Here is a 22864-nt window from a genome sequence, read left to right as displayed (position 1 = left end):
TATATAACACATTGGCACTACTTTTAGACACAGTAGTGGAAGTAATCTGGTTATATTAAGTGGGGTATTGCACTAAAACAGTTATGCAGCTTCTGGCATGTGTGCTTGCCTAGCTATTTCTATAAAGCTTTGTGTCAGGTATTATAGCAGTGTATTGCAAAAGAGATATGACATCTGTATGAAAAATGGTCTCTCTCACTTTCATACTGAATATATGAATTTACATTACAGTGATTTAGGAAAGGAAGATATAGATTTAATATATAGATTAAAAGGGTTTAGTAGCCATTTTGGTGTGTCCCAATGAAACTGAATTTTGGATCTATAAATAGAGATTAACAGTATCACACATTTCCTTGTTCCCAAAGCATTTCTGCAAAGTAAAAATTAATTGAAAATAACCCCAATAACAAGTAGGTATATATTTTATTATTTAAAGTTTCAAAGTTCAAAATTTTTTTTCTCATTTTTTCTTCTTTCTTCATTTCTTCTGTATCTTAGAGTAAGATTTACTGTGATTATTGTGCTCATAAAGACTCCTCTTTTTAAAGTGAGTTAAACTAAATGTAGTCTTAGGTCTACATTTGAGAAGGAGGACAGCCCTATGAAAATGAAAAACCCTATGAAAAAAATCCAAGTCTATTTGAAAAAAAGAACAATGGTGTGTGTGTTAATGTTCAAGCTCTCAGTATGCAACATATTTAAATATTTTTAAACACATTTTTGAACTGAAATTTAAAAATTAAGCTTATCTACTTTTCCATTCTTTGTCAAATACAATTAGATGTTGAACTTAGCGAAATGGTTTAGTGGAGGACTTGTTAGTGTTAGGTCAGAGGTTGGACTCGATGATCTTGAGGTCTCTTCCAACCTAGAAAATTCTGTGATTGTGTATTTCCACAGTTCCTTTTGTTTTACAACATTCTGACAGTTCTAAAGATAGCAATGTTGAAGGCATTTTCATAAATAATTTTTGTAAATTAACCGTACTTTTAATATGAGAACCATGTGCTGGCCCTGCAACAAGTTCCCTATTTTCCATTTTTCATTATACTTAGTATCTAGATAAACAGCATCTAAAATAATACTTGATTATCCAAACAGGATGGTACTTCTGCCTCTCCCATGAGTTCCAGTTCTTTCTAAAGAATTTAATAGACAAAATTAAAAGTTAAATATTATTCAACACTGAGTGCAAAACAGCTCAAAGTAGAAGATAATTTACTTTAAAATTACTTATGAAAGGTACTTTAATAGTTTCTTCTGCATAAGAAATCAGACACATATACTAATTTCTGGAGAAGCAGATTATCATTCAGATATTTATGAATGAACATAAATACCTAGTCAGAGAGACCTGTGGAAAATTCATCTACTTTTGGGACGTATTGATTAGAGGAGAGGTAAGAAATGGATTTTATTGTTATTGAAAATGTATTTCAGAGGATCACTAAAAAGAAATTTAATTTTCACATTGAAAGTGAATGCTGGTCTTTGGAAACACTGGAAAGCAGATTCAGTTCTCCTGAACAAATCTGAGGCTGGCTAACATAGAGTTATTCTACAGAAGGTTATTAAATAATTTTACATTTTGTTCATGTCAATTTTACATTTTGTTCATGTAACTTATGCTATGTGACCTACATAGTATCATGGAAGTGTTTATTGCACTGTAAACATTTTGGAGCCTTTTTTTTTTTTTTTTTTTTTCTTTTTTCCTTTAAAATGTACTTCTACCTACGTACTCAGTTTAGTAAACTGAAAATAGTAATAACCTTTTTAATACAGTCTCTATTTTTCACAAGTTCCCTGGAACGCAAACATTTCAACAAGATAAACACTGGATTTTGCTGATTTTTTTTATTATTATTATTTTAATTTTTTTCCATGAAAAAGCTTAGAGCTGGGAAAGAGGACTGAAAAACAAAAGATTGTATGCATTCCCTGGGTGGTGAACAATTAAATTGTTGCTACATCTTTCTATGTAAATGAAACTGTACAGTATTATTTTTTTCCAATATTGAACACAATTGCAACAACTCAAAGATGATGGAGCTATGTTAATAAATAGGAGACATAGGAGTAAATATGACATAGATATCATTGTTCTACTATAAGTGTAAATTCTGTGAGAAAAACGAAGAGAATATAATGAGGAATAGAATCTTCTGCAACTTCTGGATTTAAGGATGTCATGAAAATTGAAGTAATTTTTCTATCATGTACAACATTACTGTTGTACTGACAGAAAACTACAAAGTTTTCTTGCTATCAATGCAATCAAACAAATTCTTGAAGTAGAAGGGAAAATTACATAAATTTTCTTCTCTATTACAATGTTTTCTGTGTATTAACAAAAACAAATCTTTCTTGTTTGGAAAAAAGAAAAAGTTTTTTATGCCCCTCCTGGGAATTTTTATGCTTTGTTGAATGTGGAGTTTAATTTCTTTTACAGGTAAGTTTGACTGGACTAGTTTAAATGGACTATTTCTTTTCAGGTGACCAGACACATATAATAAAATTGTATTAATGACTGATTTTTTTTTTCTGTTTGCAGGCTGAATAGAAAAAGAAAAACAGGTAAACTCTTTTTAATTTGAACTTCACGTGTCTTTTCCTTTCAGGATGGAAAAGCAAAATGGAGGAAGTCGCTTACTTCCTGAATGGCATTAATATCTGTTATTCTCTTCCGGAAGCATTTAGGTCTACTCATAAAAAGGCTACAAAGTATGTACATAAATTTAGGTGTTCCAATGGGCAGCAATGCATCTAAAAATTGAAAGTCTATCTGACTGATACCTACAGATAACGCAGATAAGCCAACAGACATCTGAGCTTCAATGTAATTTATTAAGGTTCTAGTTCTACTTTGTCACATAATGACATGTTAAAGCTATTTTAAAAAGCTTGTGAACTATTTTCACCTAGTCTTTCAGCTAGTTTAAGGGGGCTCAGATTAAGCTTGGAAAAAGCACATTCATTCATTCTATTATTGAAATGATTTGTTATATCATATATATATATGATATACATATATGTATACATTCTTTCTTCCTTCTGAGGAGCATGTAAAATTTAGAAATGTTAATGATTTCATTATAAACTAACTCCAGTAACATAACCCTTGTACTCAAATGGACTTGATACTTGCAGTGTAACAGAAGTAAAAATTGAGATTATCTTTGAACAACACTGTTCAGGAGTGTTAGATGCCCAAGCTAACTCAATATATCACAAGTTGTTTGGTTACATTACCGACCTATTCAGTTTAGGTGAACAGAACCAGTGTTACAATAACGGAATTGGTTTGAGCTACCTTGGGCACTGTATTGTGCACATGACACAGGAACCTATATCATGATGCCAAGTGCTTTCCAATAATGAGGTTTGATTATATTTAATCTTAGAGATCTAATTAAGTCTTACAGATCTTTTTGAGAAACAGCTTTGACTTCAGTAGATTTTCGCAGGACAAAGCAATATTTATGAAGTATAATGAGTCACTGGCCTTTTTAAACAAGTCTTTATGAGAAAGTGAGTAGCTTACTCTGACTTAGTTTAGAGGTATTTTTATGAGTCTGATCTCCTTCCTTCACCTATCCTTGATATTTTTGGTACTGTCCTAACTTTTCATTTAGTGAGGTTTACATTCTTTGTACACATTTTCATTATTATATTTCCATGCTGAAAATCCAGTCTGCCAATGAAAATTTATGTCAGAATAGGTGCTGTGGAATAAATCAAGATTTTGTTCATTATGGTAATGGTAAATCTCAGTTCGTTATTTAAGCTGGACAAAAATATGAGGCTATAAAAGGAATTAGATATTACTTAATAGCAGCAGTATGTTTCCCGGATCAATAGTTATAGATAGGAAGTCTGAGAAAGGTGTAAATATTTCTTTTATATGGGAAAAGATTTTACAGATTACATACCTTTTATAAATACCTACATCCCTTTAGAAATGCTGTTCAAGACAGCCACATTGTAGTACAATTTGATTTCAGTATCCATGGCTAAGATATCTGATATGGCAGATACTTTTTCATATAGACCTTTTACAATGATGATACTTTCAAATAGATACTTAGATACTTTCAAAACATAAAGTTAGTATCTTACTTAAGATACTGTCTAATAAAAAAGAGATGTTCATCAAAAGAGATGAAGTGTGAATGTTGTCCATATAGGTAGCAAAATCGAGGCTCTTACATGTCCAGTTTAAACATGCACGAATTTAAATTATAATCAAGGGTCTTTCAAGTCCAATTTAAACATTAACGAGTTTGAATTCCATCACTTATAGAAAATAAAATGAAAAATGTAGAGAAATAAATTAAAAAAAAAAAGATAATTGATGAAGTGCAAATCAGTCTAATTCAGGCAGAGGAATAGAGGAATGAGGGAAGATGAACAGCTTGTGAGCAGTGATCAGCAAGCATTTACAGAAAGGCTTTTATCTTAGTCTTCTTATATGGACAAATAACACAATGCCTGTAAAATCTGAGAATTTTTGTGGAAAATTTCTGGAAAATGAAATGGAATATAAATGATCATACATATGTATTAAATGAGAGATCTTTAAAGAATCTAAGGACATATGTAAATAATTGCCATTTCTATTCACCAGCAAATAAACCAAACTCTTCTGCCAGAATTGCAATAATGTATATTTCATTCCATAGCAAAAGTTCCTTTTATTTCCATTTATTTCAAATTGAAAGATAGTATTTGCAGTAAGTGACACCTTAATGTGCATCCTGTCACCTGCTGTTCCTCTTGGCTGATTAAAGCTAATTTATAGTTCTGCCTTTTTCATAACTCTCAACAAAGTATGGTATTATCAATAAAGAATGAAAATGCCATTTTTTCCATACATGTCTCATAGACAATATGAGCTACGATCTCATATACCCCAGGATTTATTTACAGAATTACAACTAGTTGGTGGGACTCAGCACAAGGCAATTCTACAGTTATTTGTGAAACTTATGATAAACATGACTTACTCCTTCAGAGAAGGTAAAGTCAGGTATTCAGAAAAAAAAAATGAATGTAGAGATACAGTAATAACAGTACTGAAATGGTAGCATGTCAGCAGTCAGAACATCATTCACACTGACTATACATCTTTGATTTGAAACATATTGTTTGGTTTTTTATGTGGAGATAAGCAACACAAATGAAGAAATAGAGTGTATAGAGTGTGTGTATGCATGTATACGTATACATAAATATGGATACATTCACATGAGACCCAAGAGTATAATAATAATAATATATAATAAAAAATAGTTCTTTTCAGAAATAAAATAATGTTATTAGTATATTTCTGGGCCATTTTTAGCACAGCTCAAATTCTGCTTATCTTTTTCTGCTTCTAGTCATGTTTCTTTTTTTTTTTTTTCTTCTTTAAAAAAAATAAAATTATCCTGATGCAAGCAAACATATAATAGTGAATGGACTCTCTGGGAGTGCCGGCAAGCCCACTTTTGACAGCATGAACTCTTAAGGAAGGAACAAAAGTGTGAACAGACCCAAAACTGTCAGAGAGGGCCTTTGCCCCAAAAGGTTTCTGGGGGATGTTGACAACCAGTGAGATTGAACAGTAAGTGGGAAACTACAGGGAGAGTTTTGAAACAAAGGAGGAGTTTGCTTGAACACAAGTATAAAACAAGCATGAAAATTCATAATGGTGTGGAGAGACCACATTGGATTGGAGGCAGCAGCAGTGAAAATCTGTTTTGATGCTGCCTGAAGTCACTTTCCAAACTCTGCCCGGGTCAAAGCAACCACTCTGATGGACACTGCAAGAAGCCCACATGTGGTTGGGACTGATGACTTGGTGGGTAACACCTGGGACCCACACATCAGGTGAATGTGTGTGTGAGTTCAAATGGTGCTTTCTCATGAATTAGTGGGTTAAGAGGAGAAATGTATATGCTTGCAAAGTCGAAGCAACTGTTTCTAACCAGAGCTGTGTGGAAATGCAGATACCTGTGTTTCCATGAGAAATGGGAGGACGCTTGTAAGCTACATCTATGTGTGTGTAATTGAATTTTTAAAAAATATTTAAGAAGGGTGTTTATAAATGTTTGTTTACAATTTGTAAGTGTCTAGTGCTGTGGTTTCAATATGCTTTGTGGCTCATATTAATCCTGAATTTATAGCTCACTGATTGTGAGTTAATTAGTGTGATTTGTAAATCAATAAATTCCTTCAGTCCTTATTTAAAATATGTGAACTGAGCAGCTGTTCCCTGAGACTGTATTCCAGCTCTTACTTTTTGGACACTAAAAAGGTAAGTGATTCAAACACTATCTGAAATATGGAAGAATTATGACTAACCTATTCTACGCAAGAAAGATTCAGATTTTGCAGTGAGTAATGGTAGTACTCTACCCTATAATTAAAAAAAAAAAAAAAAGATATATATATATTAGCTTGGCTGCAGAGTTTTTTACACAAATTAAAGGAACTACCCTCTAAAGTATCAATCTGTTCCTATTTTAAATGGAAACATTTTCCTCTTTCCCCAGATACTGCCCAGAACGTTATCTAATCTACATACTTGGCTGGAAAATCTGATACTAAATCTTGTGGTTGCTCCTATGCATGCAATAATAAATTTTAAGGTTGCCTTAAGCAACAATACGACCAGCACTCTGCAATGTTCTTAATCTCAATGAATCTCTAATGCATCTTAATTCATTATTAAGAATCAAGCCAGCAAAGTGGTCCTAACACCATTTCTTGGGCATTAGGTCTTTGTGGCAAATTCCTACAAAATTTTGTCTAGGCAAAATAATATTCCATTAGTCAATACATAGAGTTTGGCTTCTCTAGGTTTTGATAAAATGTAGGTAGCTATCTTTATATGCTCTTTACCACTCTTCGAAAGCATTTCTTCTCCACTGAGTAGTATAAATGATTTGACGTTAGTTTGACATCTAATAGCAGGGATGTAGCAAGACATAACTAGGAATGATCACACCTAAAATAGGAAGACATTACACAAGGCAGCACAGAAACCACCTTTCTTTGATCTTCAGAAACAATATTGTTTTTTACAAAAGCCTAATTTACAATGAAATCCACACACTGTTTTTACTATAAATTGTTTCACTACACACTTTTTTTTTCTTTTTAATATACTCAGGATAACTTGTCCTTCTGTCATGTGGCTTAAATGTGACTGTTTTATTTTCCAGGAAGGGTAGTATATAAAAAAAAAAAAAAAATAAAGCTCATTATTTTTAGCATTTAAATGCATCTTTTATGCAACCCAAGAATGCATTTGAGAAATATGTATGTATTTGAAAAATATGTATGAGATATTATCATTTATTTCTTTAAAGAAAGTTCAAAATAGTGTATGCAAATGTGTGTAAAAGATGTTGTTATGATACTAGGAAATCTCTCCATATCAGAAAGTGAAAATAAAAAATCCAGTTTAAGTGTTTTAGAGTCACCACTGGGACCAGACTTAAAATACTATAATTGATTCTTTAACTTTGCGACGCAGCACAATCTCTGGATGCCTCAGAAATAATCTTACCAAACAAAGAATTTACTGGTATACAAAAGAGATGAATTGCATATTTTTGCTTATTGTGCATGGGTTTCATATATCCTTCCAGAAAACCATTTTCAGTTTTAATCTTCATTGCTCTGTATTGATGCAACAAGGTAGGTTATATCCATATGAATATAGAATTTAGATTCCTTGTTTAGATTCCACATCAGACCAGCTAATTATATGTATCTGTTGTGTTGTCTGTATGGTCTGTCTGACTGGTCAAGCAGTCTGATCAAACAGAGCTGCTGTATCCTTTTGAAATAGCATGTTTCCATTCCAAAAATCTGTCTTATTTCGATCAGTAGTCAAATTTCTTTGGATTAATCTTAAAAACATCGTTCCAGAGGATAAAAAAATAGGAGGGGAAAAAATACCTATCTTTATACAAGATCCCTACATAAAGGAACAAAAAACATAAGGTAAATGTTTTATACAGTGTTATGAGAAATGAGAAAGTTACTTCTTGGAAGCAAAGCTTTTCTGCATTAGGTAACCATGAGAGAAACTTGCGGTCAACAGTAGACTTGAACATTGTCTTGCAATAATTCCTTACACAGATGTGTTTCAAAGGCAATTCAATACATGGCAGGAACCAGAAATTCCACTGGAATTTACAGACCTACTGGTCTACATGTATTTCAGATGACTAGAACAGAATAACCATATCTTTAATAATATCAAAATTATTTGGCCTTTTAGCTGCTTCAGGTTTCTTCCAAATTCCAGGTGAAGGGCCTATGATGCGTCTACCAGACAGGGATGGTACACAATGACATTGATCAAACAGCTGCAATCATTCACAGGCAAATCTGTCTCAAGTAGAATTTGTATTGTTCAGAATCCTGCATAGTAAAGAGGAAAACCAAGGTCAAAATATGTAAGTAACAAAGGTTGAACCACTTATCTGTAGGTAGGACTCAGTTCCTGTCAGTCTAGTAGGAATTAAGAAGAAGAGCACATCAAAAAGCATGCTGTGGCTGCTTTGTAATACAAATCTGTGGAAAAGAAGGCTTAAAACATATATTCTTTCCAACACAGTAGAGAAGTGGTAGAGCTAGCTCAGGAGTATTTACTAGAGCTAAAATGGGGTGGTATCTCCAGTTAATTATTGTCATATAGTTTAAAAAGCTCTTCTTAATGTTTGTCTTTATCCTCTCTCCTGTCACCACACAGCCTAAGTAACTCACCCTGAAGTGCTTCATAAAAATGAAAACTGAAATGATTTAATAGAATTTGCACTTTTTGTCACCTCATTGATCAACATTTTCCATGTCATTAATAAGTGCAGTGAATAAGTCCTGGTACTTCTTTTCAGACTATTAGTCCCTTCATCTTAGAAGAACTGGCTCTTTTCTCCCTGTGTTGCAGTTAGCAACCAGATGAAATTAATCTAGTCTTTGATCTTAATTTTGTTAGAGTTAACTCGGTGAAATTTAGTACAGAGAAGAGATTCTGGCATTGGGTGGATATCTTATATTATTCATATTTAATGTGCAGAATAGCTAATAATTTGTCCACATTCTTACAAATGTACTTGTAAATCTTTAATACTGCAATATGTTTTCTTCAAACTCTAAATATTGCTGTGCACTGAGGTAAGGATGGATTACTAGAGCTGACCTCGGGAATATAAACATATCAGACGGCTATTTCTTTGGATACTTTTGGTGATGCTGTAGCAGCTTACGAATCTTCAACAATAAACATAACTAATGAGACATACAAAGTATGTGATTTAAATATATTTTTCATCAATTTTATATATATTGTACTCTGCAGAAAACACAGACTATTTTGATTAAAATTTTTCAGTTTCTCACAAGTTATATAGATTATAAAAATATCCTATGCCTTAGAAATTCCTCTTAAGAAAATAAATTTAATAAGAATCCAAAGTCTTTGGAGAAAAGGATACTTATCAAGGTGTAGCAATTAATTCAATATAATAAAAATTTAGAAGGAAAAAGTATATTTTGTCAAGTTGAAAATAAGAACAAACTTGGAAAAATAGCAAGAAACTGAGTAAACTCTGGTTAAAACCTTTAATACATTGCAGAAGATATTAAGGTACTATGAGATCCTGCCTCATATATATCAGAGTTCCTTCAATAAAAACTGTGTGTTCTTACTGATTTTTTACTTATTTCTTCCATTGCTGAAGGATTAAGGGCCATTATTTCTGACTGGAAGTTCAGAAATTGTCCTCCGTGTGTGCCATCACCACATTGCTTACTTTGCAAAGAGCCCGTTTTGTCTGTAAAGCTGGAAAGGTATGATGAAGCATTGTAGAAGTGAGAGCTGGAATATGAAATATCACGGACCATTTAATAACTTCAACTAATCATAAAACCATCAATTCCCTCTCAAAAAAAAAAAAAAAAATAATTATTAGCTATAATTAAACCTGATATCATCAACACTGGATTGTTTCAAGTTCTTGGAAGAGTTTTTATGTAAGATTTTTTTCAAAATCCATCTAAATATTGAAAATACATCTTCTGACCACTCTTATTCCATATTTTATTTTTTGTATAGCTGATGATGCCTTATCATTTTATGAGTTAGAATTAAAGCCCACATTATATATCCTATATAAATGTGAAAGACAAGTTTATTTTAAAGTTATTCTTAAAGTTGGTTAGAATGCTTTTCAGCTATTGGATCTAAACATTCCATAAGAAATTAAATTACCTGCAATTTTAATTGTTTCTTGTCTGTGACTTTTTTGAAGTGACAGTCCTGGAATTTTGAATTTTTTAATTTTTTTTTTAAATTTTGAATTTCTTGTATGACTCAAAAACATTTAAATGGGGGGGACAAAACAAAAATATTTAAGGTTTTCCAATGGAAAAAAAAGGCATTTCTGATGAATTCAAAATGGTTTTGATTGGAAACTACTGACAATATAGTTTGAAACTTGTGTGCTTAGGGATTTTTGTTCAATTTATGGCTATACTTGTTTTTCCTCCTGAGCCCCCTTCTAATTGCAATCTTTCCTTACCCTATATATCTCTGGTGACCAGGACTTCATTAATATAAATGGGAGTGTCTTCATGAATTGACTTCATTCTTGATATGCCAATTTATGCCAGCTGTTTTTTGGTTTTTTTTGGCCCTCTACCTTTTTTTATTTGGATAAATACTGTTGATTTTCTGTACCCCTGCTCACAATTTGTTTCCAAATATGCATCCCACACTCCAAGGGCCATCTGCTGTTTGTTCAGAGCTAATGAGTATGCTTTAGTACTAACATCCTTGGGAAATGGTGTCATGCTGTCACTTTGAAAAACAGGGCTCCTATTTTCTTCTGAACTCAGTTTTTTAACTCCTGTGAATTTAAATGTTTAAATAACTTTCTCTCCATTATACAGATTGTAGCTATGATTTGCAACTAAGACATGTATAGATGTATAGTACAGTCCAATGAACAAGGCTTAATAACCACTGTTCAAACATATACAGATATATTTAATAGAGGGGACATCTGTGCAATGCTCAGGTTTAGAGCACACTGAAAACATAAGCTCTTTCAGTTATGACTGGTTTGGGGAACCAGTCTTCTTTCCAAGAGCGAACAAACCCTATTCATAGACTTATTTGTAGTAAGAGCCATGCAAATATTATAGGGATCATCTGCAATTTCAAATCAAAAGTTTTCCCAGATGTTATTTAATAATGTCATTCTGATATATTTTTTTCAAACATACACAGTTCTTGTTTAGCTCAGTTATATGCCTTGACTTTATAGACAATGGCTCAATAAGAGAAAATTATCATTAAGAACCTTACATAAAGTCTATATTTAGGCACTAAAAGAATGATAATAATGTGTCTTCTCCCCTCCCATTGGTCAGCAAAAGTGCAATAACCACCAGTGCTGTCCAGGGTAGAAGTAGACTGTGGTTGCAACTACTGGAATGACAACAGCTGTTTTGCAGAGAAGTGATCCCCAGCCACAAGACAGACGTAAACCACATCTTAAAGCTAGATTTAATTAAGGATTTCTGAGATAAAATTATGATCAATGAATGATTCATTGGAAATAAGTGTTTCCTGAGTCAGAGCTGGGACTGGGACTGGAAATGACCAGCTTGTAGGCCATTGTTCAACAGCACAATAAATTCTCTATTCTCTATATTCTCTAGAGGGGATAAAAATAAACAAGTCCTATGGTCACACAGTGTAGTATACTAGTAAAATTTTGCCATTTAAAATTTATTTCTCTCAATGGGATAGCTATGTTTTAACCATAGCTTCGCTCTGGTTAAAACAGTGCCAATCCAGATGGGACCGAGCTATCATGGAAGCTTAAAGTTAATAAAAACTTTGTGTTACCTCGTGACCAATATGATAAACACACTCATACCTCACTCAGAGCAAATTGTTTTTGCACAGGCTTAGTCTGATCAATGACATAGCCTTGAGCTGAAATGCATAGTTTCAACAGTACCTTCAGTATAGAGGAGAAGAAAGGCAAGGAAGGGAAGAAAAAGATTGTTCTAGCCTGAAAGCCAGGCAGAGGGAACTGTGCCTCTTTCCATCCAAGTTGTTTTGATGTCAAGTTGCTTCTTAGATTGGGGACCAGAAAAAGACCCATCTCTCTCTTTCTCAGTCTTATAAAGCTATTTTCTTTTCCGTCTTAATTAAGCAATCTCAACCTTTACATTACATTAGCATTTTCACCCTGATGAGAATTATGAATTTTATGAGCCTTTGAGAGTACGCCATGCAGTTACTGGAATCTTCCTCCATAAAGAGGAAGGAATGGAGTTTAAATGACAAGATACCTGTTTCCTGCTCCCTGGTCTATATTTTGTGCTATGCGAATTCTACCTGGCAATCAAATGTTCTCATAAAAAAGTGGAATGCTGAGAACATTTTTCAGACTGTACTTCAAAGATGGGTTTAAGAGTAAGAAGCTTTAAAAAGAAATACAGTTAATGATTCACTATTACATAAGCTACTTATCTGAAGAATAATTTGTTTTGATATTTCTCTTACTGCCAGATATTCTGATAGTAATGAAATAAAAGATATAGATGAGAACTACATTTATGTTGTCTTAATTACTACTCATCAAATTTTGCCCTTTTGAAGACATATATATTATAAAAAAGGTGAATATTGTAATGCAAATACCAGAAGCCCAATTAAACTAATTGGTATATATATCTGTTTATATATATATATATATATTTCATATTCGTTTGTTTTAAGATGTTCTACTTAGTGCGGAATAAGGAGCCCCAAACTGCTATATGCTACATATTATGCATTATGCTTAAACTAATTTCATACCTTTATTGTGTTCAGTCTGCTTACTCTAAAGCCTTTCAAATTTTCTGGAAGAACAATATAAGTACAGTGAAAGCAATCATAAAGATTTATATGGCATAGTATTATTACTATCAATAACAGGCTGTCAGTATGAAAGAGGCAATAATTAGGTGTAATGTAAGACTGTATTCACTTTTTTTTATTATTATTATTGCTGAAATAGTATAAGTAGTAGTAAAGTCCACATGTATATTAGCAGAACTACTCTTAATAGTTCAGTTAGTGATAGGGCTAACACAGATATGTAACCTTGACAATCAGGTCATACTTTAGTATGTTAAGCCAAAACCTAATTTGATTCTGTATCTGAGATGAAAGGAACAAAACCCATGCATTTTGTCTTTCTAGTAAACCTTTGAATGGAAGTTTACAGTGAATTATGGTTTAATTTCAGGCATTAAAAATGCATCTGAACTTTACATCAGTTTATATAACTTAGGAAAAAAAAAAAAAAAACGTATCCTTTCGTTCATTTTAAATCCTTTTGCACGTGGATTAATTGAAAATTACTTATTGTTTGAAATGTTAAGATATATTACACAGCAAGTCAATAACTAGCAGCAAAAGCACCTCTTTTACCTAGCTGCGTGAACTGAGTGAAGCAATGACAATGATATGCTTTTTTCATTGGTAGCAGCCTTTCACACACACACACACACACCCCATTAGAAAACCCTAAACTTTAATCTCGCTTTCCAGACATTTCTCTCTTATTTCAGACATGGAACCCGAAGACAAATAATTATTTGAAAAAACAGTGGGATTACAGATGAAAAGAGGATACATCGAAGTGGATGGTAAGATATGCAGTTAACTCTACAAACCTGGAATTTGTCTCAAAGGCCTTAGTCAAAATAAAGAAAAACAATACTGTTTTGTATTTTTCCTCCAAAGAAAGCAACATATTCTATGAAGCATAATTCCAGCATCATTCATTTGAAATAAACAGTATGGTCTTTTTGCACCATTTAGTTCAGTGAAAGAAATTTTTCTTGAAGCTTGAATCTTCCATGCTTTCTGCAGTCTAAATTAGCCAGTTCTTAACTGAACTACAAAAGGGATTAATTAGAATACAACTAGTACAGTTTGTGTACTGAAATATTCTGAGTTCCTTTAAGAAAGGGTTGTTTTTTTTCTTTTTCTTTCTTTCTTTTTTTTTTTTTTTTTTTTTTTTATTCTTGACCTTGGTGCCAACAACAAAAAAAAAAGACCCCGTTTTTTTTTTTTTGAGCGAATAGTGAGTGGTGTTTGGGGGCAAACATGTTGAAGGACCTCAAGCTTTCTTCCCATCAGTCTTCTCTGAGTTCTTAGGTGAACATTGGTGAATGTAAAACATTAAAATCACACTAGAAAAATGTAGATGAAGATCAGATATTAAGATATAATCTTTTATAAATTTCATCTGAGCTTTTCAAACTGATTAAAATAACAATTTCTTGGAAAATGGAAGGTGTTCTCCACCTCCTTCTCTTTAGTTATTTAACATTAGTTATAAAAATACATTACAAGCTATTTAAGAAACAGATCTACACTTAACTACCCACATCTATTAAGTGGAATCTTATTGGCCCTCACTGGGAACATCTCCAAATATCTGGGAAAAACCTGTACAGGATGGAGATAAAATAATCTTCTCTGGGATCAGATAGCTTTTTTATTATTTTTTTTTTGTATTAAAATCAGTTTTTCCTCTCCCACCTCTCCACCCCCAGAATACGAAAGGAAAAAAATATCATAGACTTTGATATGTAAACTGTTCTAGTTACTTGAAGTAGTTATTTCCCTGTAAAATGATAAGGCTATACTAAGTGAATGTGTATGATTAACATGGTGTGCCTACAATACAGCATGCAGCCTGTAAAGATAAACCTTAATCAGTGTAGTTCCTAATAACTGTGGAGTTCAATATGTGCTGTTACACAGGTAGTTGGCTGAAGTAGCCCATCTATGCTAGCTTGAGCATATTTATGTAATTCGTAATTATATTCAGGAATCACAGGTGGGATAAAGAGGGAACAAGTGCTGAAGGAAGGGCAGAACAGAATTTCCTGGCTTGACTTTGGAACTCAGAAGGCAGATACAGAGACAAGGTACTTTCTTAAGGATCTGTTCCGGTATCTGAGGGAACTCAGTATGTTGGGCAAGAATAATTTCAGATAGCAGAGTTCAGTTTCTTTGTTTTCCAACAGGTAGGGTCCATATATTCTGTGAAATGCAAGAGGGCAGTTACAGTTCCAAGTATATTATGGAGCCTGTACTAGGCTCTATATCATCTGTTATAATAAAGTTTACTTCTAAGTATAGTTATCATACAATATATATACACATAAAAAACACCAGAGAAATATTTAAATATTTCACAACCAGTTATAAAATGACCATTACGAAGATACATATTATATATGTGTGTGTATTATAAGTACATTATATATTTTTATATATCTAATATGTGTGTATATATATAAACATATATGAAATGAGTAAATTTATAACAAATCTAACCACACAGTATACTGGACATGAAAAACATAGCACAAAGTAATGAATATTTGCTGAATACTTTTTGATGACCTCTATTCTCATCTCATTTTCTTTGCGGATAAATGATTCATCCCGTGTATTGCACCTTTGGAAGGCTGTCTTATTTGTCTATGCCAAACTACATTAGGAAAGCTAATGAATTCAGACATATTTCTGAATAATATAACTTATGGTATCTGGATTCAGACAGTGTATGTGTGACATAGAAGATGCGGTAGGAAAAAAAAAATCCTGTAGAAAAAAGTAGGGCTACAATACCAACAATATTTGTGATAAGATATAAATTTCCAGGCTCATGACATAAGTTGCTAGCCATATTTCTGTGTGAAGAGGTGTTAATAAAATCCGGAGTTTATAGCTGTGCACTTGCAATGTATGTTAAAGAATCTGAGTGTAAAGAGAAAAGTAGCAAAGTGAATAGAAAAACAGAAATGCTATGTGGTCTTATACTCTTACACTGCTCTTCCAGTGACGTGAAGTTACTAAGTGACACAGGCACTTAAAAGTTTGCTTTGAATATGAATATATTTTGAATATAGTTTTTTATATGAATATTTCATACTGCTATCTATAAATTGTACAGCTGTGGGAAAGGCATTAACAGCGTTGTGTTACAGAAGATAAAACAAGCTCGGGTAACAAAAGTATGGGAAGATGTGTTTGTAGTTCATGTTTGTATTTGAATCTACAAATCTAATTGTGGAGAAAGTTTTGTAATTAAATACCAACTCCTGATTCATAATGTAGCTTTTGATAAAGAATTAGGTCATCAGACTTATTTGAAGTCTGGGATTATGCATTATGCTTTTAATTCATTTTTGGATGAATCAGCAATCCATTATGCAATAACCCTTTGAATCTCTGAAAGATAGAAATAGGAACTTATTAGATACTTGCTATTAAAAATAAAAGAATACTTAAAAGAAATTTGAATAGCTGTAATTAAGAATAACTAGAATTGGTGACAGTTAAATAAGTATTGTTCTATAAGCTTTGATTAGGATGCAGCACCTGACTGGGTGTTTCATGAGACATGGCTTACTTTCCAGCTGTTCTGGATTTTGAAGAATACGGGCATACTTCACTTTATTTAAATATTTCTCTTATTAACTGTTGAACAGCTTTATTCAGAGCTGTTAGTGTCACAGTTCTAATTCTCATCAGAACACAGAATTGCAAAGGCAGATAAAAGTATTATGTATGTAATAGATAATAGGTTTTCTTCAACTCAACCACATCCTCCTATGAGACTACTGCAGAGCTATCTTCAGCATCTTCTGTTTGCTGCTATTCAACTGTATAACAAGGGAGTACCTACTTGCACATGAAAATTTCACAAAGTATTTCAATCATTAGAAGATGCTTGACTTACCACTGTGAAACAATCTACTCACACACCATACAAATGGTATTATTCTATTAAGGCTAATACATGGTTTTAGACAGAGGCAGCATGACTGTGCCAAGACTTCCTAACATCCTACTGTCTCTGCAGCTGCTCACAGAAGGAAATGTGCAGACTACTTAACGCAGCACTGTATTTTACTCTCCTAATGACAAAAAGTAGAAATGTCTCGACATTAACATAGGAATGCTGACAACATTGAATGCTGGCAGGTGTGAGCAGAAAAGGCTCACAGCTTTTTCATTTTATTTGTAGCCAGAACTGTTCCTTCCCAGTCTCTCTCTGTAACACTCCAGCTGCACAGACTTGTACTCCTTCCTCTGTCAGTGTTCACCCATTCTTGCTTCTTTTCTTAACAATGAAGATGAACTAAATTGGACAGTATGTTTTTTTAACATCATAACCATTCACCCTTCCCTGCCACCTACTTTCAGGAAGCATAATGCTACCATTATTATTATTATTAATTTTTACTTATTCAAAGTGCAAGCCAAATTATGTTCAGCCCACTACTTAGAGGCTATTGTTAAGTCCCATGGAAAAGCTGAAGCCAGACCTTCCCTGGGCATCCAGTCCTGTATTTGGCTGTTGCCAGGTTTCTCTCCTTAGGGTCTCAACAGCTCTTTTTCTTCTGATTCAAAAGTGTCATGCTAGCTTTTCTGGAAGCCAGGAGATTAATATACACCCTTCCTCAGTGGGAGCAAAAACTATACATCATGATACTAATGATCTAGGAATGTTCTCTCTCTCTCTCTCTCTCTCTTTCTGTCTCTCTCTTTTTCTTCTTTTTTTTTTTTTTTTTTTTGTCATGCCTCACTCTTGTTTAACTAATTCTTTTAAATTGTTCATTTTTACATATTTAATTCTGATAATATGCATTATAAACCAAATTTAGACATGCTCTTATCATACTACTTCTACTGCCCTTTATTAATCTTAAAATGCAGGTGCTAAAAGGTAATGTTTCTCTCTCCCTTTATGTGCCTGCAGTAAAATAGTGCATAAAATAATTAATGCAGTTGCCTTTGGTGGGAAAAATCAGTGTCTGAGAAACATTCTGATAGGAAAGCATTTCACAAAATATAGTAATATACTGAACTTTACTCAAGTCAAGGAGGAAATTCATCACCTTCAGAGGTGAGCTGAAAATAGTTTTTTCCTACATCAGAGAAAAGTGTTTGGCTAAAGTTTAAAGCACAGAATGAATGGAAGTACTGACACAGATGACAACTACAGGTGAGATTCTCTGTGTCTATGGAAAGTTTTAATCTCTTGGCTCCATGTGAAAGGTTGGATAGGTGAAATACATCTCCTGCTGGAAAAGTTGCTGCAAAGCCCTAACTGAGCAGCAATACGTCTCTGTGGACTGAAGTACTCTGTAAATGAAGGAGCCATATGGAAGCAAGTAGATAAGATGCCAGCAAGTATCATGTGGGAACAGGTAACTAAGCCCTTGTGCCTTGCAGGAACAATATGACCTGTTGTTGTGAACTCCAATTAGTTCACTTTGTATATCCCTCTACTGCGCCCACACTGCCTTCCCACATATGAGACTTTGATATCTTTTATATTTGCAGCTTCCCTGTTTATAAACAGCACTGAGACCACAGGTAAATTCCACCCTAAAATTATTCTTGTTTATTTCTCTTTAATGTCCTTCTTCCTTTAACACTAAAGAATTGCCTATATCATAACACAACAGTGTTCCTCCATAAAATAGCATTATTATACTAGCAGCGTTATAATGAGGTAAGCAATTATGTAGGGGATATGATAATGATGATTTTAATGGGAAAGAAAAGAACAAGAAAAGAAAGGCTGTTCTCTTTCATTTGTAAAGTGAGAATGAGTTTAGGGATTTTTCTTTCTCTTTCCCCCCTCAGGGAAGAGAAATGCTATTTAAACCAACATGTGCCTTGTTTTTGTCTATTTATCATTACTTTGTATCTGCAGTAAAGTAATTAGCTTTGTTACCCTGTCATAGATTTCCTGTATCTCTCTTTGTACTTTGATTTTATATTTAGGAGGATTGCTTCCTTTTTCATCATTTGGATCTCTCTTTGGACAACAATCAATAAATCAGAAAATTGTTAAAACAAACAAAAAAAAGCAAATGATCTCAGAATGTGAAGAACTACTATTTTAGAAATAAATGTGGATTTCATCTTAAAATTTTACACTCCTATTCTTTCTCTATTTTTTTATTTGTAGTTTTCTACTGAAATTAGGATAAGCACCATTGTTTGTATTAATTTTGGCAGAACTTTTTAGCATATGGTATCTCCTCAGATTTTGCTTCGTCAGTGGTTTTGGTATCTTCTGTCAGAATTGTTTAATTTTAATTTACAGGTATGAAGGGAACAACCTAAACTTAATTCCTGCTTCTTTTTTTTTTTTTTTTTTTTTTTTTCATTTGCCAAAATAGCTTGAAGGCAGGGCATTACTAGATGTGAAGACTTTGCTTTCAAATCCTATGTCAACTAATAATTTCAGACCCAGACATCACATAGCTATCCAAAAAGGAAAATTGAAAGAAAATATCCTGTCTCAAAAAAAAAAAAAAAAAAAAGACCTCTTAAAAAGCATTTTGGACTTGGAAAGCTGTACAGGGGGTGTTGGTTGATAAACACGAACCAAGGAGGTCAACAGCATCCTGGTTTTTATCAGGAATAGTTGAACCCGTGGGACCAGGTGGGTGATCATCCCCTTGTACTCTGTTCTGGTGAGGCCACACCTCAAGTATTATGTTCAGTTTTGGGTCACTCACTACAAGAAAGACATTGAGGCCCTGGAGCATGTCTAGAGAAGGGTTACAAAGCTGGCGAAGGGTCTGGAACACAAGTCCTATGAAGAGCAGCTGAGGGAACTGGGGTTGTTTAGTCTGGAGAAGAGGAGACTCGGGAGACCTTATTGCTCTCTACAACTAGCTGAATGGAAGTGGTGGGGAGCTGGAGGTTGTTTTCTTCTCACAGATAATTAGTGGTAGAACAGGAGGGAATGGCCTCTAGTTGCACCAGGGGAGGTTCAGGTTGGACATCAGGAGAAATTTCTTCTCAGAAAGCGTAGTTAGGCATCAGAATAGGGAGAGTTTAAGGAAAGGTTAGACATGGTGTTTAGGGACACGGTTTAGTGGTGGTAGGAGGATGGTTGGACCAGATGATCTTGGAGATCTTTTCCAACCTTAATATTTCTATGACTCTATGAATGAGCCTCTTCTAATAAGTAAGCTTATTAACTGATGTATCAAAGCCTAAGTTAAATAAGTATTTATTCCAGTTAGTCTCTCTGTCTTGGTTAGACAGAAAAATCTGTGATTTTATCTAAATTCAGGGAATGATCCAAGCTTCGTGAATACCAAGATCCTTCAAATACTGCTTAATAGAAAATTCAGCTCCTTCCCATCCTCTATATTTCAAGTTATTTATTACATTTACCCTCTTAGTCCCCTTTTGTTTCCCCTTATTTCATGTACTAGGTTTAAAATACAAATTCAGATTACTGTTCGATATTTTAAAATATACCAAGAAAAGGTTTGTTTTGTGAAATATTACCTAAATTTCTTGCAAGTTCTGCAATTACTTCAGCAGATGTGGCAGTAGCCTATACTTGCTTTTCCAAATCACATTAGTTGAGCATTTTATTATTACTATTATTACTTTAGAATTTGATGTTTCCTTTTTGCTAAGAATTTATAGTTTTAATGTGTTTTTTTTTTTTTTTTTTTTTTTTTTTTTTTTTTTTTTTTTTCCAGGCTTCTTCTTTTAAGAGACCATAAATTACATAGTTCTGCTACTGAGGATGAATGACTGTATGGAACTCAGAGGTGTTTCTCATCAACCTAGGTACTGATGACTGGGAATCAAAACAAGTGTTTGTCTTGTTGCAAATCACATAACTTTGAAGAATCATTTGTTATAATGCAATATACATACATACATATATATATATATGTATAAAAATGTTATTTAACTGAATTTCATTTTATTTTTTGGATTTGTGGTATTTGTTCATTTACTTATTAAATCCTAGGGGAAATTTCTCCAACTTGAGATTTAAGAAGAAGTTGAAAATGGCTCTTTAAACAGAAGTTACGTTCTAATTTGGACACTCACGTGAAATGTCCTTTTTCTTTTCTTCCTTCTTCAGTGATATGGTCTGAGAACACTAATCTGAACTGAGAAGTTCTGAGAGTATCTCCCTTATGTCAAGTGAATTCCCTATTCACCTGCCTACTTAACATTCTTTCCCATATTTATTTATTTATTTATTTATTTTCAGGAAAGATTTTGAAATGCTTCAATTATTGCTGGGGAAACAGAATTATTTGAGGAAGGGAATTATTGTACTTCAGTTGCACTCTAAATCTCTATAGAAATTTGTGGAATTCAAGGGAATATCAGGAATTCCTCAGATAAACACGGTGAAATTGTAGTCAGCCAAACATTTAGAATCATAGAATCATAGAATATCCTGAGTTGGAAGGGACCCTTAAGGATCATCAAGTCCAACTCTTGACACCGCACAGGTCTACCCAAAAGTTCAGACCATGTGACTAAGTGCACGGTCCAATCTCTTCTTAAATTCAGACAGGTTCGGTGCAGTGACCACTTCCCTGGGGAGCCTGTTCCAGTGTGCAACCACCCTCTCTGTGAAGAACCCCCTCCTGATGTCAAGTCTAAATTTCCCCTGCCTCAGCTTAACCCCGTTCCCGTGGGTCCTGTCACTGGTGTTAATGGAGAAAAGGTCTCCTGCCTCTCGACACCCCCTTACGAGGAAGTTGTAGACTGCAATGAGGTCTCCCCTCAGCCTCCTCTTCTCCAGGCTGAACAGGCCCAGTGCCCTCAGCCGTTCCTCGTACATCTTCCCCTCCAGGCCTTTCACCACCTTCGTAGCCCTCCTCTGGACACTCTCCAACAGTTTCATGTCCTTTTTATACTGTGGTGCCCAGAACTGCACACAGTACTCGAGGGGAGGCCGCACCAGCGCAGAGTAGAGCGGGACAATCACCTCCCTTGACCTACTAGCGATGCCGTGCTTGATGCACCCCAGGACACGGTTGGCCCTCCTGGCTGCCAGGGCACACTGCCGGCTCATATTCAACTTGTTGTCTACCACGACCCCCAGATCCCTCTCTTCTAGGCTGCTCTCCAGTGTCTCATCGCCCAGTCTGTACGTGCAGCCAGGGTTTCCCTGTGCTTTCTTGTTTTGCATTCAGAGCTCCATGTATTGCATCTAATTTTAGCTTGGCAGCATGTTTTTGTATTTATGGTAAGATATAGACTGCATGCAAACTCCTTTCCAGAACTAAGGATGTCTTCTGAAATCTGTACCCAAAGATTTTTGTCCCTTTTCATGACATCTCATGTAGGGACAAATGCCAAAACAAGTACCTAAAATGCTTATTATACAGACTGCTGTCAGAGACCTCATCTATTTAGAGAGCTCTTATATCTCCTTTTAAAGGTAGAATTGTTTTTCTCTGATAGATTTCATCTCTAGGACTCTGTCATTGATTGTTTCGTAATCTGTTTATCATCATAGAATAATAGCTTGATATGCAGAGAAACACCTATAAGCAGGAATTTGATTTTGTTTTATTCTATTAAAGTGGAAAGTTGTAGTGTTGCATTATCTGAGGATATATGACGCTTTACTTTTTTTTAGGTTTGATGGCAATAATAAAAAAAAAAAAATTGTGCAGAAATGAAGCACCCTGCTTTAGGATGTCTTTTCCTGATGTTTAGATGCTTTAGGAAGAAACACTCATCCTGAGTGCTTGAGTTAATGACTTCTTATCAAATCTTTTGTTCTAAGTTGTAGACTTATTTCAAAGTAATTTTGTGAAGGAGAAAATTGTTTCTAGCTTTTCCTGGAAGTCACACTTCAAGATTCACGCTTCAAGACAAAAGCTTTCCCTCACTAGCTAGAAGGGTATGGAAAGCTCTTTTTTAAAACCAAACCAAAACAAAAAAACTTAAGTATGTCATCTACACTACAGAGGT

General features: G+C 34.0%; 1 long non-coding RNA gene across 4 annotated transcripts in view; it reads left to right on the top strand.

Moving 5' to 3' along the window:
* Positions 1-3043: 3043 nt before the first annotated feature.
* LOC137856257 (uncharacterized) overlaps positions 3044-22864 on the top strand; it is a 62686-nt gene continuing 42865 nt past the window's right edge. The window contains exons 1-4 of one of the 4 annotated variants that reach the window (XR_011096316.1): positions 3044-6045; positions 11434-11545; positions 13636-13713; positions 20614-20704. This is a non-coding gene — a long non-coding RNA (uncharacterized lncRNA). The other 3 variants (XR_011096314.1, XR_011096313.1, XR_011096315.1) reach the window with 3 other exon arrangements.

The sequence above is a fragment of the Anas acuta genome, chromosome 4 (genome assembly GCF_963932015.1).
Source record: "Anas acuta chromosome 4, bAnaAcu1.1, whole genome shotgun sequence".
In the NCBI taxonomy this organism is placed as follows: domain Eukaryota; kingdom Metazoa; phylum Chordata; class Aves; order Anseriformes; family Anatidae; genus Anas; species Anas acuta.
This window is presented reverse-complemented; position numbering and strand designations above follow the sequence as displayed.